This window comes from Macaca mulatta, chromosome 7 (assembly GCF_049350105.2).
Source record: "Macaca mulatta isolate MMU2019108-1 chromosome 7, T2T-MMU8v2.0, whole genome shotgun sequence".
NCBI lineage: Eukaryota > Metazoa > Chordata > Mammalia > Primates > Cercopithecidae > Macaca > Macaca mulatta.
The window spans coordinates 80,955,842-80,965,326 of NC_133412.1; the positions used below are offsets into that span (position 1 = coordinate 80,955,842).

At 51.6% G+C, this 9,485-nt stretch overlaps 3 pseudogenes across 2 annotated transcripts in view; 2 read left to right on the forward strand and 1 right to left on the reverse strand.

The window, feature by feature from the left end:
• Nucleotides 1-479: 479 nt before the first annotated feature.
• On the reverse strand, nt 480-5,229 carry LOC100426005 (golgin subfamily A member 2-like; annotated as a pseudogene). The gene is made up of 11 exons (XR_013395416.1): nt 5,167-5,229; nt 4,975-5,079; nt 4,819-4,932; nt 4,539-4,625; nt 3,707-4,149; nt 2,904-3,151; nt 2,710-2,819; nt 2,114-2,181; nt 1,238-1,858; nt 882-1,157; nt 480-730 (listed from the first exon to the last, which is right to left on the reverse strand). The product of XR_013395416.1 is annotated as a golgin subfamily A member 2-like (transcript).
• Nucleotides 5,230-5,497: 268 nt separating this feature from the next.
• Nucleotides 5,498-7,007, forward strand: LOC144329780 (uncharacterized; annotated as a pseudogene).
• Nucleotides 7,008-7,010: 3 nt separating this feature from the next.
• Nucleotides 7,011-9,485, forward strand: part of LOC100427042 (chondroitin sulfate proteoglycan 4-like) — a 62,534-nt pseudogene continuing 60,059 nt past the window's right edge. Inside the window, exons 1-2 of the transcript XR_013395417.1 lie at nt 7,011-7,100; nt 8,712-8,961. The product of XR_013395417.1 is annotated as a chondroitin sulfate proteoglycan 4-like (transcript). The remainder of the gene's footprint in view (nt 7,101-8,711; nt 8,962-9,485) is intronic.

Below are 9,485 nucleotides of genomic sequence, written 5' to 3' on the forward strand. Positions count from 1 at the left end.
TCTTGGGTCAGATTGATTTACTACTTTATTTTTTCGTTTATTTGTTTTCGTCATGACTGGGCCTTTCTATGCTGCAGGTTAGTCTTGAACCCCCTGGCCTCAAGCTGTCCTCTTGCCTCATCCTCCCAAAGTGCTGGGGTTATAGGACTCAGCCACTGTGACTCACCCAATTTGCAATTTTTAATGGAGGGTGAGGGAGTCATAAGAACAACAAAGATGGTAAAGGGAATTTGAGGAGAAAACAAATAAAATAACAAGGTGAACATAAAAACTGCCTGAGTTCTTTTTACTGACTCCCTCATAAAAAGGTGATTTTCAGATCGAATATTTTTGCAGACATTGCCTTTCCTTCCTTACAGTGCTTATTTTTTTCACCTCCAGGTTCAAGCTCAAAGGCCTAAAGTTTTGCAAACATCTGATGAAGAGGAAGATTTCTGAGACTGTGCCAGCCTATTACATAAAGGAAACATAACCGAGAATTTTGTCTAAAGGTTTTTATTTGAAACAAAGCAAGAGCTTCTTTTCCCCACTCCAAATTAAAACACAGCGCAACAGGGGCCACATTTATTTGACAGGACAGTTCCAACATGTGAACATTCTCCACCTCACTGCGGTTGGGACGACTTGACTCATAAGCAGTTGTTCTTACACAAAATATTAACGCGAACTACGTGTCACACAAAAGGCAGTGGTCTTGATTGTGGATGTGGGCCAGCATGTTCTATGAATGCTGAAAGGTGGGAGGAGCACAAATAAAAGCCACTCTTTAAAAAAACCAAATAATTCAAAGTAGAATTTTCTATCCCCACCCTCTCCCCACTCCCACCTTCTCCAATAATAGAAAGTAGCATCCAGATCTGGTTTGTATCCCGACCACTCACAAAGTGTTGCCCCATAGCACTTGCGTCATCAGGGTTATGGATAATCACAGTTCATTTGCTTTGAAGAGATGTGTGTCTACTCCTTCCTCCTCTTCTTGCCTTCATGCTCATGTTCTTTGGGGCTGCTGCTGAGGGTCTTTGAGAGCCACCAAGCTGTCTGGCTTCTTCCAAAAACTTGTCCAAACCAAAAGGATCTTCCTCAAACTGAACTGGTCCTTCTCATCCTCTCGGCCTCTCTGCCTGTGGTCTGAACCAGAAAACTTGTCGAGAACAAATCTAGGAAACAAGAGAAAAGACTATGAACTACTTTGTTTTCACTGGTGTAAACACTGAAACGGAGTTGTACGGCTTGATACCTGTTGGTCTTTATTCTGGCTTCTAGGTCATCACCAAACATGTCCTTGTCTAGATTTTTACTGGACCTATAAATACTCTGGGCCATATCTTAATTTACCACCTCTCCAGGCTTGGTCATAAACATTATAAATTTCATCTTCTCCACCTGCAAATCCACTGACCATACCTTATAGGAAGATGAATGACATTAAATAAAAATGTAAACATTGTTTATTAAAAGATGAATCTGACAACATTCATGTGAAGCATCAACTCTTGTTAATTTGTAGCTCAAATTTTCCACAATCTGAACTGCAAATTTTAAAAAGGTCTTCATTGGAATATGCGTGGTGGCTCAGGCCTGTAACCCCAGCACTTTGGGAGGCTGAAGAGAGTGAATCACTTGAGGTCAGGAGTTCAAGACCAGTCTGGCCAACATGGTGAAAGCCCGGTGTTCTCCCCACACGCAGAATCGCCCCCCAGTTCTTGGAGTTGGGGCTGCCACCTCTGGTTCCTTCTGAGCCGAGGTCACCGGGTGAGCCACACACTGGCAGTGTACCCTTTACTCCTTCAGCTGCCCATGTGACTGTGTCTGCTGCTCTTCCTGGGCACTGGCTAAAGCCGAGTTTAAAAAGGCCACCCGCAGGCAAGATGTGCACATTCTTGTAGGTGGATACACAGGACAAACGGGGCAGGGAGCAGGAGAGGAGCCCTTCCTTTGGGGCCTCAGAGGGCGCACCTGTGGGTCACAGGTAACATGATGTCTGACTACTGGCTCCCAGGGAAGGCATGAGGTTCCAGAGAAACCAGAAGGCAGGAAACTAAGAGCATAAGGGGGTCTGGGAGGGACCACAGTGGAAGGCGGCAAAGGTGGGGCAGCTGGAGTCAGGCTCATCATGGCTGCCCAGCTCTCCAGGTCCTCCAGAATGCTCAGCATGGGCCCAGGCGGCTGCTCCTCCTCTTCCTTCCCCCTCCTCTTCCTCCCCTCCTTCTCCCCCCTTCCTCCTCCCCTTTTCCTTCCCCCCCTCCTCCTCTTCATCCCTCTCCTCCTCCTCCCTGCCCAGTCCATCTCCTGTAGGGGGTGGGGGTGTTCAGAGGGGTCCTCAGACAACCCAAAAAGGGAGGTACTGTGGCCCACCCTTGTCCCCACCCTCACTGTGTAACTGTGGGCCAGCCCCTTCCCAGAGGGGAATGAGCAGCTGTTCTTTATTTTCATTCTTTTTTTTTTTTTTTTTTAAGAGCCAAGGTCTCAGTGTGTTGCCCAGGCACAGTCCCACTAGCCATCAGTGCGGGAGTTCTGACCTGCTCCCTTTCTGATCTGGACCAGTCTACCCATCCTCAGGCAACCTGGTGGCCCCCCGCTCCTGGGAGGTCACCATATCAATGTCGAACTTAGTGCAGACACCTGGTAAGCATAATGACCAGCTGTTCTAAAGGTCTCTTCCAACTCCTCACTCCTACACTGCCAGCAGTCCCCGATTCCTCCTGGGGCTCTCTCCTCTTCCTCTGAGTGGTCTCCTGTATCTTCCCCAGGGAGAGCCATGAGGCTCAACTGGGCCTGTAGCTGCTGGTTCTGCTGGCTGGCAGCTTCCAGGTGCTCCTAAGGGGCCAGGAAAGAGGGTGAGAAGGCACGGAGATTGCCAGGTTGTCCCCCTCAGGGCCCAGCCCTCAGTAACTACCTCATCTGGGTCTCCTGAAACTCTTGGCAGACCATCTTGGCCACTGTTTTGCCCTGAGCTTCCTGTTGCTGCAGCCGATCCATGAGCTGGGTCTGCAGCAGTAACCGTCTGTGCAGCACCTTCTTCTCAGAGGTCAGCTGCTGATAGGCGGCCACATACTGCTGCAGGTGACCCAGGTACTGGTCTGAGCCTCTGCAAAGTCTGAGCCTCTTGGCTCTTCAACTCCACCTGAAGCTGGTGGCTGGCTTCTAGATTCTGGGCCCATAAGTAGGGTAGCGAGGGCACTGTGGGGCTGTTGCCTGCCCAGGCTCCTGGCCCCTTGCTCCAGGCCTAAGTGACTGCATCCATTGTCTTGCCTCCTTCCCCAGCCTCAAATCTCACACCCTTTTTCCTACCATTTAAACTGTAGGCCACAGACTGGTGGAAAAGCAGAGGGAGCCAAACACCATCTGCTAAGTGCACTACATGCCTAATGTTTCCACGTATTATCTCATTTAATCCTCAGCACCTCTGCAAGGAAAATGCTAACTTCGTTTTGAAGTTAAAGAAACCGAGACTTGGAGATGCAAGGTAGTTCAATGGTGAGCAGTGGAGCTGAGGCTGGAATTCAGTTTCAATCTAAGGAGCCTCTTATACCATTGTCTCTTTCCCTGTGATTGGGGAACTCCATGCCTCTAGCTGGGATAATGATGTTCAGACCTGGGAGGAGCCCCGGGCTACCCACCTCTAAAATTCAGAGGGCAGGAAGCAAGAAACAGTTACAGCACTGCCCTGGAGGGTGCTGCGGTCACCTGTCCCCTAGGCTGGAGCTGTCTCTGGCCTCGCACCTCCGTTCCCCAGAGGCTGGTGCCTGCTTCCCAGCCCTTCTTTGATGGGGAAGGGGTTACCATCTCCTTCATTCTCAGTCAGCTGCTCCTTCAGCTTGTGGTTCTGGGAGAGCGTGCAGCTGATAGTGGTGCGGTCATTCGGGAAGGATTGCCTGCGCCTGATGGTGGTGCGGTCATTCGGGAAGGTTTGCCTGTGCACCTCCGCCTGCTCCTCCCAGAGCTTGGCCTTCCATTCCAGCAGCTTCTCCTGCTCCTGCAGCCTCTCCTGCTCCCAATTCAGCTGACGCAAGCCCTGATTGTCTTCCACCTGAGCTTGGAGTTGTCCTGCCGGACTCTCCAGCTCCTTCTGCAGGTGCTCAGCCTCGGCTTGTAGCTGCTGCTCCAGCTCTCAGGGCCCTGCTGGGGACTCCAGGCATGAGGATTCGGCTGAAAAAGGAAGCAGACAATAAGTGCCTCTGGATTCTCAGAAAAGAACAAAACAAAACAAAACACCCTCCTCTTGGTCCACAACTCCTCTCAGGCTTCCCACACTTGGCCTCCCTGCTAATGATTCCTCGCACCCGGATGGTAGTCAATCTTCCAAGCCACTTTCAGACAGAGAGCGCTGTGGGTGGCTGACAACTGGCACTCCTCCTTCTTTGCTGATGGGGACACGGAGGCTCATGGAGATTACAAGACTTGCTGTCTCCTGGCACTGACCTCTTTCCCTCTGCCTCAAAGCCCTTCCATGCACCCACCTCCCTGGGACATTCTAAGCCACCCCTACAGCCCTCTGATGCCGGTCCTGCTTCCAGGTCACGCCAACCCCAGCTCACCCATCTGGTTCTTCAGTTCAGCCAAGCTTGTCTCCAGCTTCTGTACTTGATGCACTCACGCTACTTCTCCTCCTTCAATGTGCGAACCTGCCCGAAGCACAGGGGAAAGGGCCCTGGAGAGATGGACTGGTGGCTGGACAGGCTACTATCTTCCTCTGTGCTCCTACCTCCACAAAGCCCAGACCCATGACTACCTCTGGTTGTACTATTCCCATTTTACAGATGCCCAGAAAGATCCAGTGACCTATTTAAGGTGGGGGGCTGAAGGGTCAGGTCTCACCTCCTCTGACATTTTCCACATCCTTTCCTGCCACCGGGCCCTCTCTCCTTTTATATGTTGAGCATATTCATCTCTCTCTAGCTGGAGTTGTTTAAGTGACTCCATCACCTGCAAGAATGAGCACAGCAGTTAGAAAGGGCTGTCAGTGGTCCTCACCTGCTCTGACATCTGCATCCTCTGCCACCATATGGCGTGCTCTCCATGGAGATACTCGGCATACTGGTCTGTCTCCATTTGCAGATACTGCACCCACTCCATCACCTGTGAGAAAGGACACAGAAGTTAGGAAGGGCTGTCACTGGTCCTCACCTACTCCTGGCCACCTAGGATCATCTTCCTTCCATCTACCTGCTGAAGTGTGAGGTCGGCGATCTCCAGTTTGTTTTTCAGCTCCTCGAAGTCATGCTGCATCGCTGCCTTGTGGATCAGTATGACTATAAGCTGCTCTGCCTAAGCTGAGTTCTGCTTCAGCTCCTTATTGCTGTTGCTATGGCCAATGGCAGCAGAGAAAGGAATTAACGAAAAATAGAAAGGATTGCTTTGGTGATCAACCCTCTACCCTTGCCCCACAACCACAGAACTGTGGTACTGTAAGGGTCCCCAGGAATCAAATGTCACAGGTGACAGGCCAGAGAGAAGACATGAGTTGCCCAAGTCTATAGCATGAGTTGGGGCACAGATGGCACTAGAGCTAGCGGTGCACGCATACAAACCTGTACAACCACCTCACCATACTCACCTGCACCCCTCCCACCTCGCCCACGCTACCCATGCTAAGGGCCCCAGACCTCCCATTCCACCTTCCCCCATCCTAGGTGTTCTTGTCTAACTGCAGCCTGAGGGCATCTCTGTCTCTGCTTAACTGGTTGTTGTCCTGCAAATACAGAAAGGTGAAGTCAGGATACAGCAGGCAGAGGAGCAGCTGGCCGACCAGGAAGACAGCTACAGTGACTATTCCAAAGCAACACTTCATCACTCTCAATCATGCCTGACATATTTTCAAGGCATTTCCAAGCCCGTGGTCTCATTTGTTTCTCAAAGAACTCAGTAAGGGTGGAAGGGACACAGAGAGAGATCGAATTTATAGCTGGCTAGCAGAGGCCCAGAGAGATCAGAGAATATTGCTATCGTTCTTACCATTATGACTACCCCTGTTTGAACCTTTATTGAGTGCTTCACCAGGCATCATGCTAACAACCCCATTTAATCCTCACAACCACCATAGGAGACAGTTACTTTTATCACCTCTATTGTGTAGATGAAAAACATGGGGTATTAGAGGTTAAGTGCTTGCCCAAGGTCACTCAGACAGAGCTGGGATCTAAACATCCAGGTATATCTGATTGTCCATGCCCCTGTTTTCACTGTGAGGCAGGAAAATAGGGTCTGGAGGCAGGGAACATAAGGCCAGTTCACACTTCAGCTATAACAGGAAATATCCTCTCCATAGGGCATATGCGTAAATGACTTTGTAACTTTACTTCATCCTCTCCAGTTACATAGGGCGTACCTGAAGTAACCAATGGAATCCTCTAGGGGGGTCATTAAACCCTCCAAAATTTTGTAACGGGGTCCTTAAGCCCCTGTGCTCGGGCGCGCTCCCACACTGTGGAGTGTGCTTTCATTTTCAATAAATCCCTTCATTCTTTCCTTGCTTTGTGCGTTTTGTCCAATTCTTTGTTTAAGATGCCAAGAACCTGGATGCTTTCCACCTTTAACAGCTGGGGGGTGGGGGCACAGATAGAAAGGGGAATAATCTTGTGTTCACTTTTTGAAGAGTACATTTGCATAGTCCAAAACTCAGAAAATACAGAAGGGAAATATCTCCCTGCCACCCTGTTCCTCTCTCCTGAGTTTTTTACGAATCCTTGCAGACATGTTTTATGTATAGTTTCATAGTACACACACACACACACACACACAAACACACACACATACACACACACACATGTGTTCCCACTCTCTACACAAATGGTAACATACTAAAGATACTCTTCTGTATCTTCTTGGTACAAGTATCCTAACCCCCACCTAGGACTTGGTCAATGCCACAGTCAGGTAAGGGCAGGGCAGGCATTTGGCCTCCAAGCTCCATGTCCAGTACTTGCTCCCCTCAGGGCTCCCCAACTCACCCACAGCAGCCAACACAGCCCTAGGCTGCCTCTAATGACCACACACAAAAGCAGTGAGAAATGGCCCATGCTGCCTTCTGGGTGGGACATGCCTTCCTGCAGAAGGGACCTTTAGGCTCACTCCTCCATCTGGAAAGCCGGGCTGCCAGGGTATGGTTAGACGGTTGACTCACCCTATTTGCCTTCTTCTGCTCCCTCTCCAACTCTCCCACACGCTGTGGGAAATACTGCAGGCGGCTGGTCAGATCCTCAGCCTCTTCTGGAATGAGAGGTTGAGATGGGGCCCAAAGGACTTCCCCTAAAGGCCTGTCAAAGTGTCAAGTTGAAGGATGATGGGGTGCCCAGATTCCCACCTTCAAACTGCCTGGCAGCATGCTGGGTGTAGTACAGTGCTGTCTGCAGCTGGGTTTTCTCACATGTAAGGATTTGTATTGCATGACTGAGCCTTTGGGATAAAAACCAAGGCAGGCGTGATGGTTATTGCCTGTAATTCCAGTACTTTGGGAGACTGAGGCGGGTGGATCACCTGAGCTCAGGAGTTCAAGACCAGCTGGCCAACATCATGAAACCCTGTCTCTACTAAAAATACAAAAACTAGCTGGGCATGGTGGCAGACACCTGTAATCCCAGTCACTTGGGAGGCTGAGGCAGGGGAATCGCTTGAACCAGGGAGGAGGAGGTTGCAGTGAGCCAAATTGTGCCACTGTATTTCAGCCTGAGCAACAGAATAAGACTCGGTCTCTAAATAAATCATTAAATAAATACACAATGCTTTCCATTTAATAAGCTCTCAAAGCCCTTTATCAGTTTAAAATAAATACAAGCCCCTTGTAAAGTAAGGCTAAATGCTAAGTGATGGGGGAGAGAAAAAGGACATAAGTAACTCCTACTCTCACAAGGTTAATGACTAAATCCTATTTTTTGCCCGTTCTTGAACTGCATATAAAGTGTCTCAATTTTTACTTAACATTTTTCTTGAAATATACTTATTTTTTGACACTTTTTATTTGACCTAAGAAATACCATTAATGAAACAATGGTTTGACGTGATAGGCATTTCCCTCCTAATGCGCACTAAAACACTTAACTATTTGAAAAAAGAAGTATCTTTGTGTATCAACTAATATATTCTCCTCGGCCACCGTTGGTACACGGACCACATTTTGTTTCTCAAAGCAACGAGATGATTTCTGAGGTCATTTGCAGCTCGAACACGGAATGACTTTGTGGTGATCGAGTAGCCAAAAGTTCACGGAATGCACTGTCACAATTGTGATTCCGCTATAGCGCCGTGCATCCATCCAACACTTGTTTAATACCTAATACCTTAGACTGTCCTAGGCTGTGCACACAGAAGACTAAACCTCACTTCCTGAGTTGAAGTGCGGGAATAGAGGAGTAAATTATTTCTCCTCTATGTGGTTAAGTGCTACAGCTCAGGTAAGCACCGGCACACAGAGAAAGGGCGGTTTCTGGAGACAGGGCGGAGAGGAGACCGTGGGTGGGCATTTCCCAGAGCAGCCTCTTCCAGCCATTCTAATTTGATCACTTTGCCACGAAGCAGCAGCTGCGGTCAACCTCAGCCTCCCTCAGCAACCTGAGTGCCCCGCCCAGGTGCCTTACTATTGGTCTCGTGGAGCGGGATGGGCAGCTCTGCCGTGCAATCCTAGCTCGCAGCCCTTGCTCCGCGTGTACTCACGGGAGGACTCGCAGGCGTTACCGCCCTCCTGCGTGCCCCGCCCACCCCCGGGCAGCTTGTAGCTGGTGCGCAGGCGGGGCTGTGTGCAGGGCCGGCGCGGAGCCGGAGCAGCAGCGGTGAAGCGCTTGTGTTCGGCGGAGACTGCCGTGCCCGTTGCTCGCCTCGGTCGCCGCCTGTTTAGCCACCGCCGCCGCTGCGGGGGGAGCGGCCGCCTATTGTTTTTCTGCGCGGCGAAGGTGAGGAGCTGTCTCGGCCGGCGGAGGAGCCCCGGGAGCGTCACTGTGAGAGCGCAACTTAGTTGGCGGAGTTGGGGCAAGTTTTGTAATTTGAGGCGGGGTGGGGGTGCGGAGCGCGGCCCGTCCCCTGCGGCCGCTAGGTGGGGCGGGCCCCGGAGGAGGGTCGGCGGCTGCGCGGGGCTTCCGGGGCAGGCGGGACGGACGGGGAGCCGGGCGGCGCGGGGACCTCAGCTTTGCGGACCCCTCCTCTCTGCGCATCACCCTTCTCCCGCATTGTCTGCTTGGGGCTCAGCGCGCCTCACACTCCGCAGCCCAACTTGGGGCCGTCGCCGCTTTCCGGGTGGGGGGCGCGCCCGCCACGGATGGCCCGGAACCCTTCCCCGGGTCTCCTGGTTGGCGCTGCTGGGGCGGGCTCACTCCTCCCCTGGGGCCGGCGGCCGCCCTGTGGAGTCCGCGCCCTGAACAAGTGCTGCGGGCGCGGAGGAGCGGCTCCCCGGGGCCGACGCGGACGGTAAATGTGTCCGACGGCGCCCGCCTGCTGGGGTCTCCGCTGCTTCTCCGGGACGCGGCCCGGCTGAAACCCCGCCGCTCCGAGTCGAA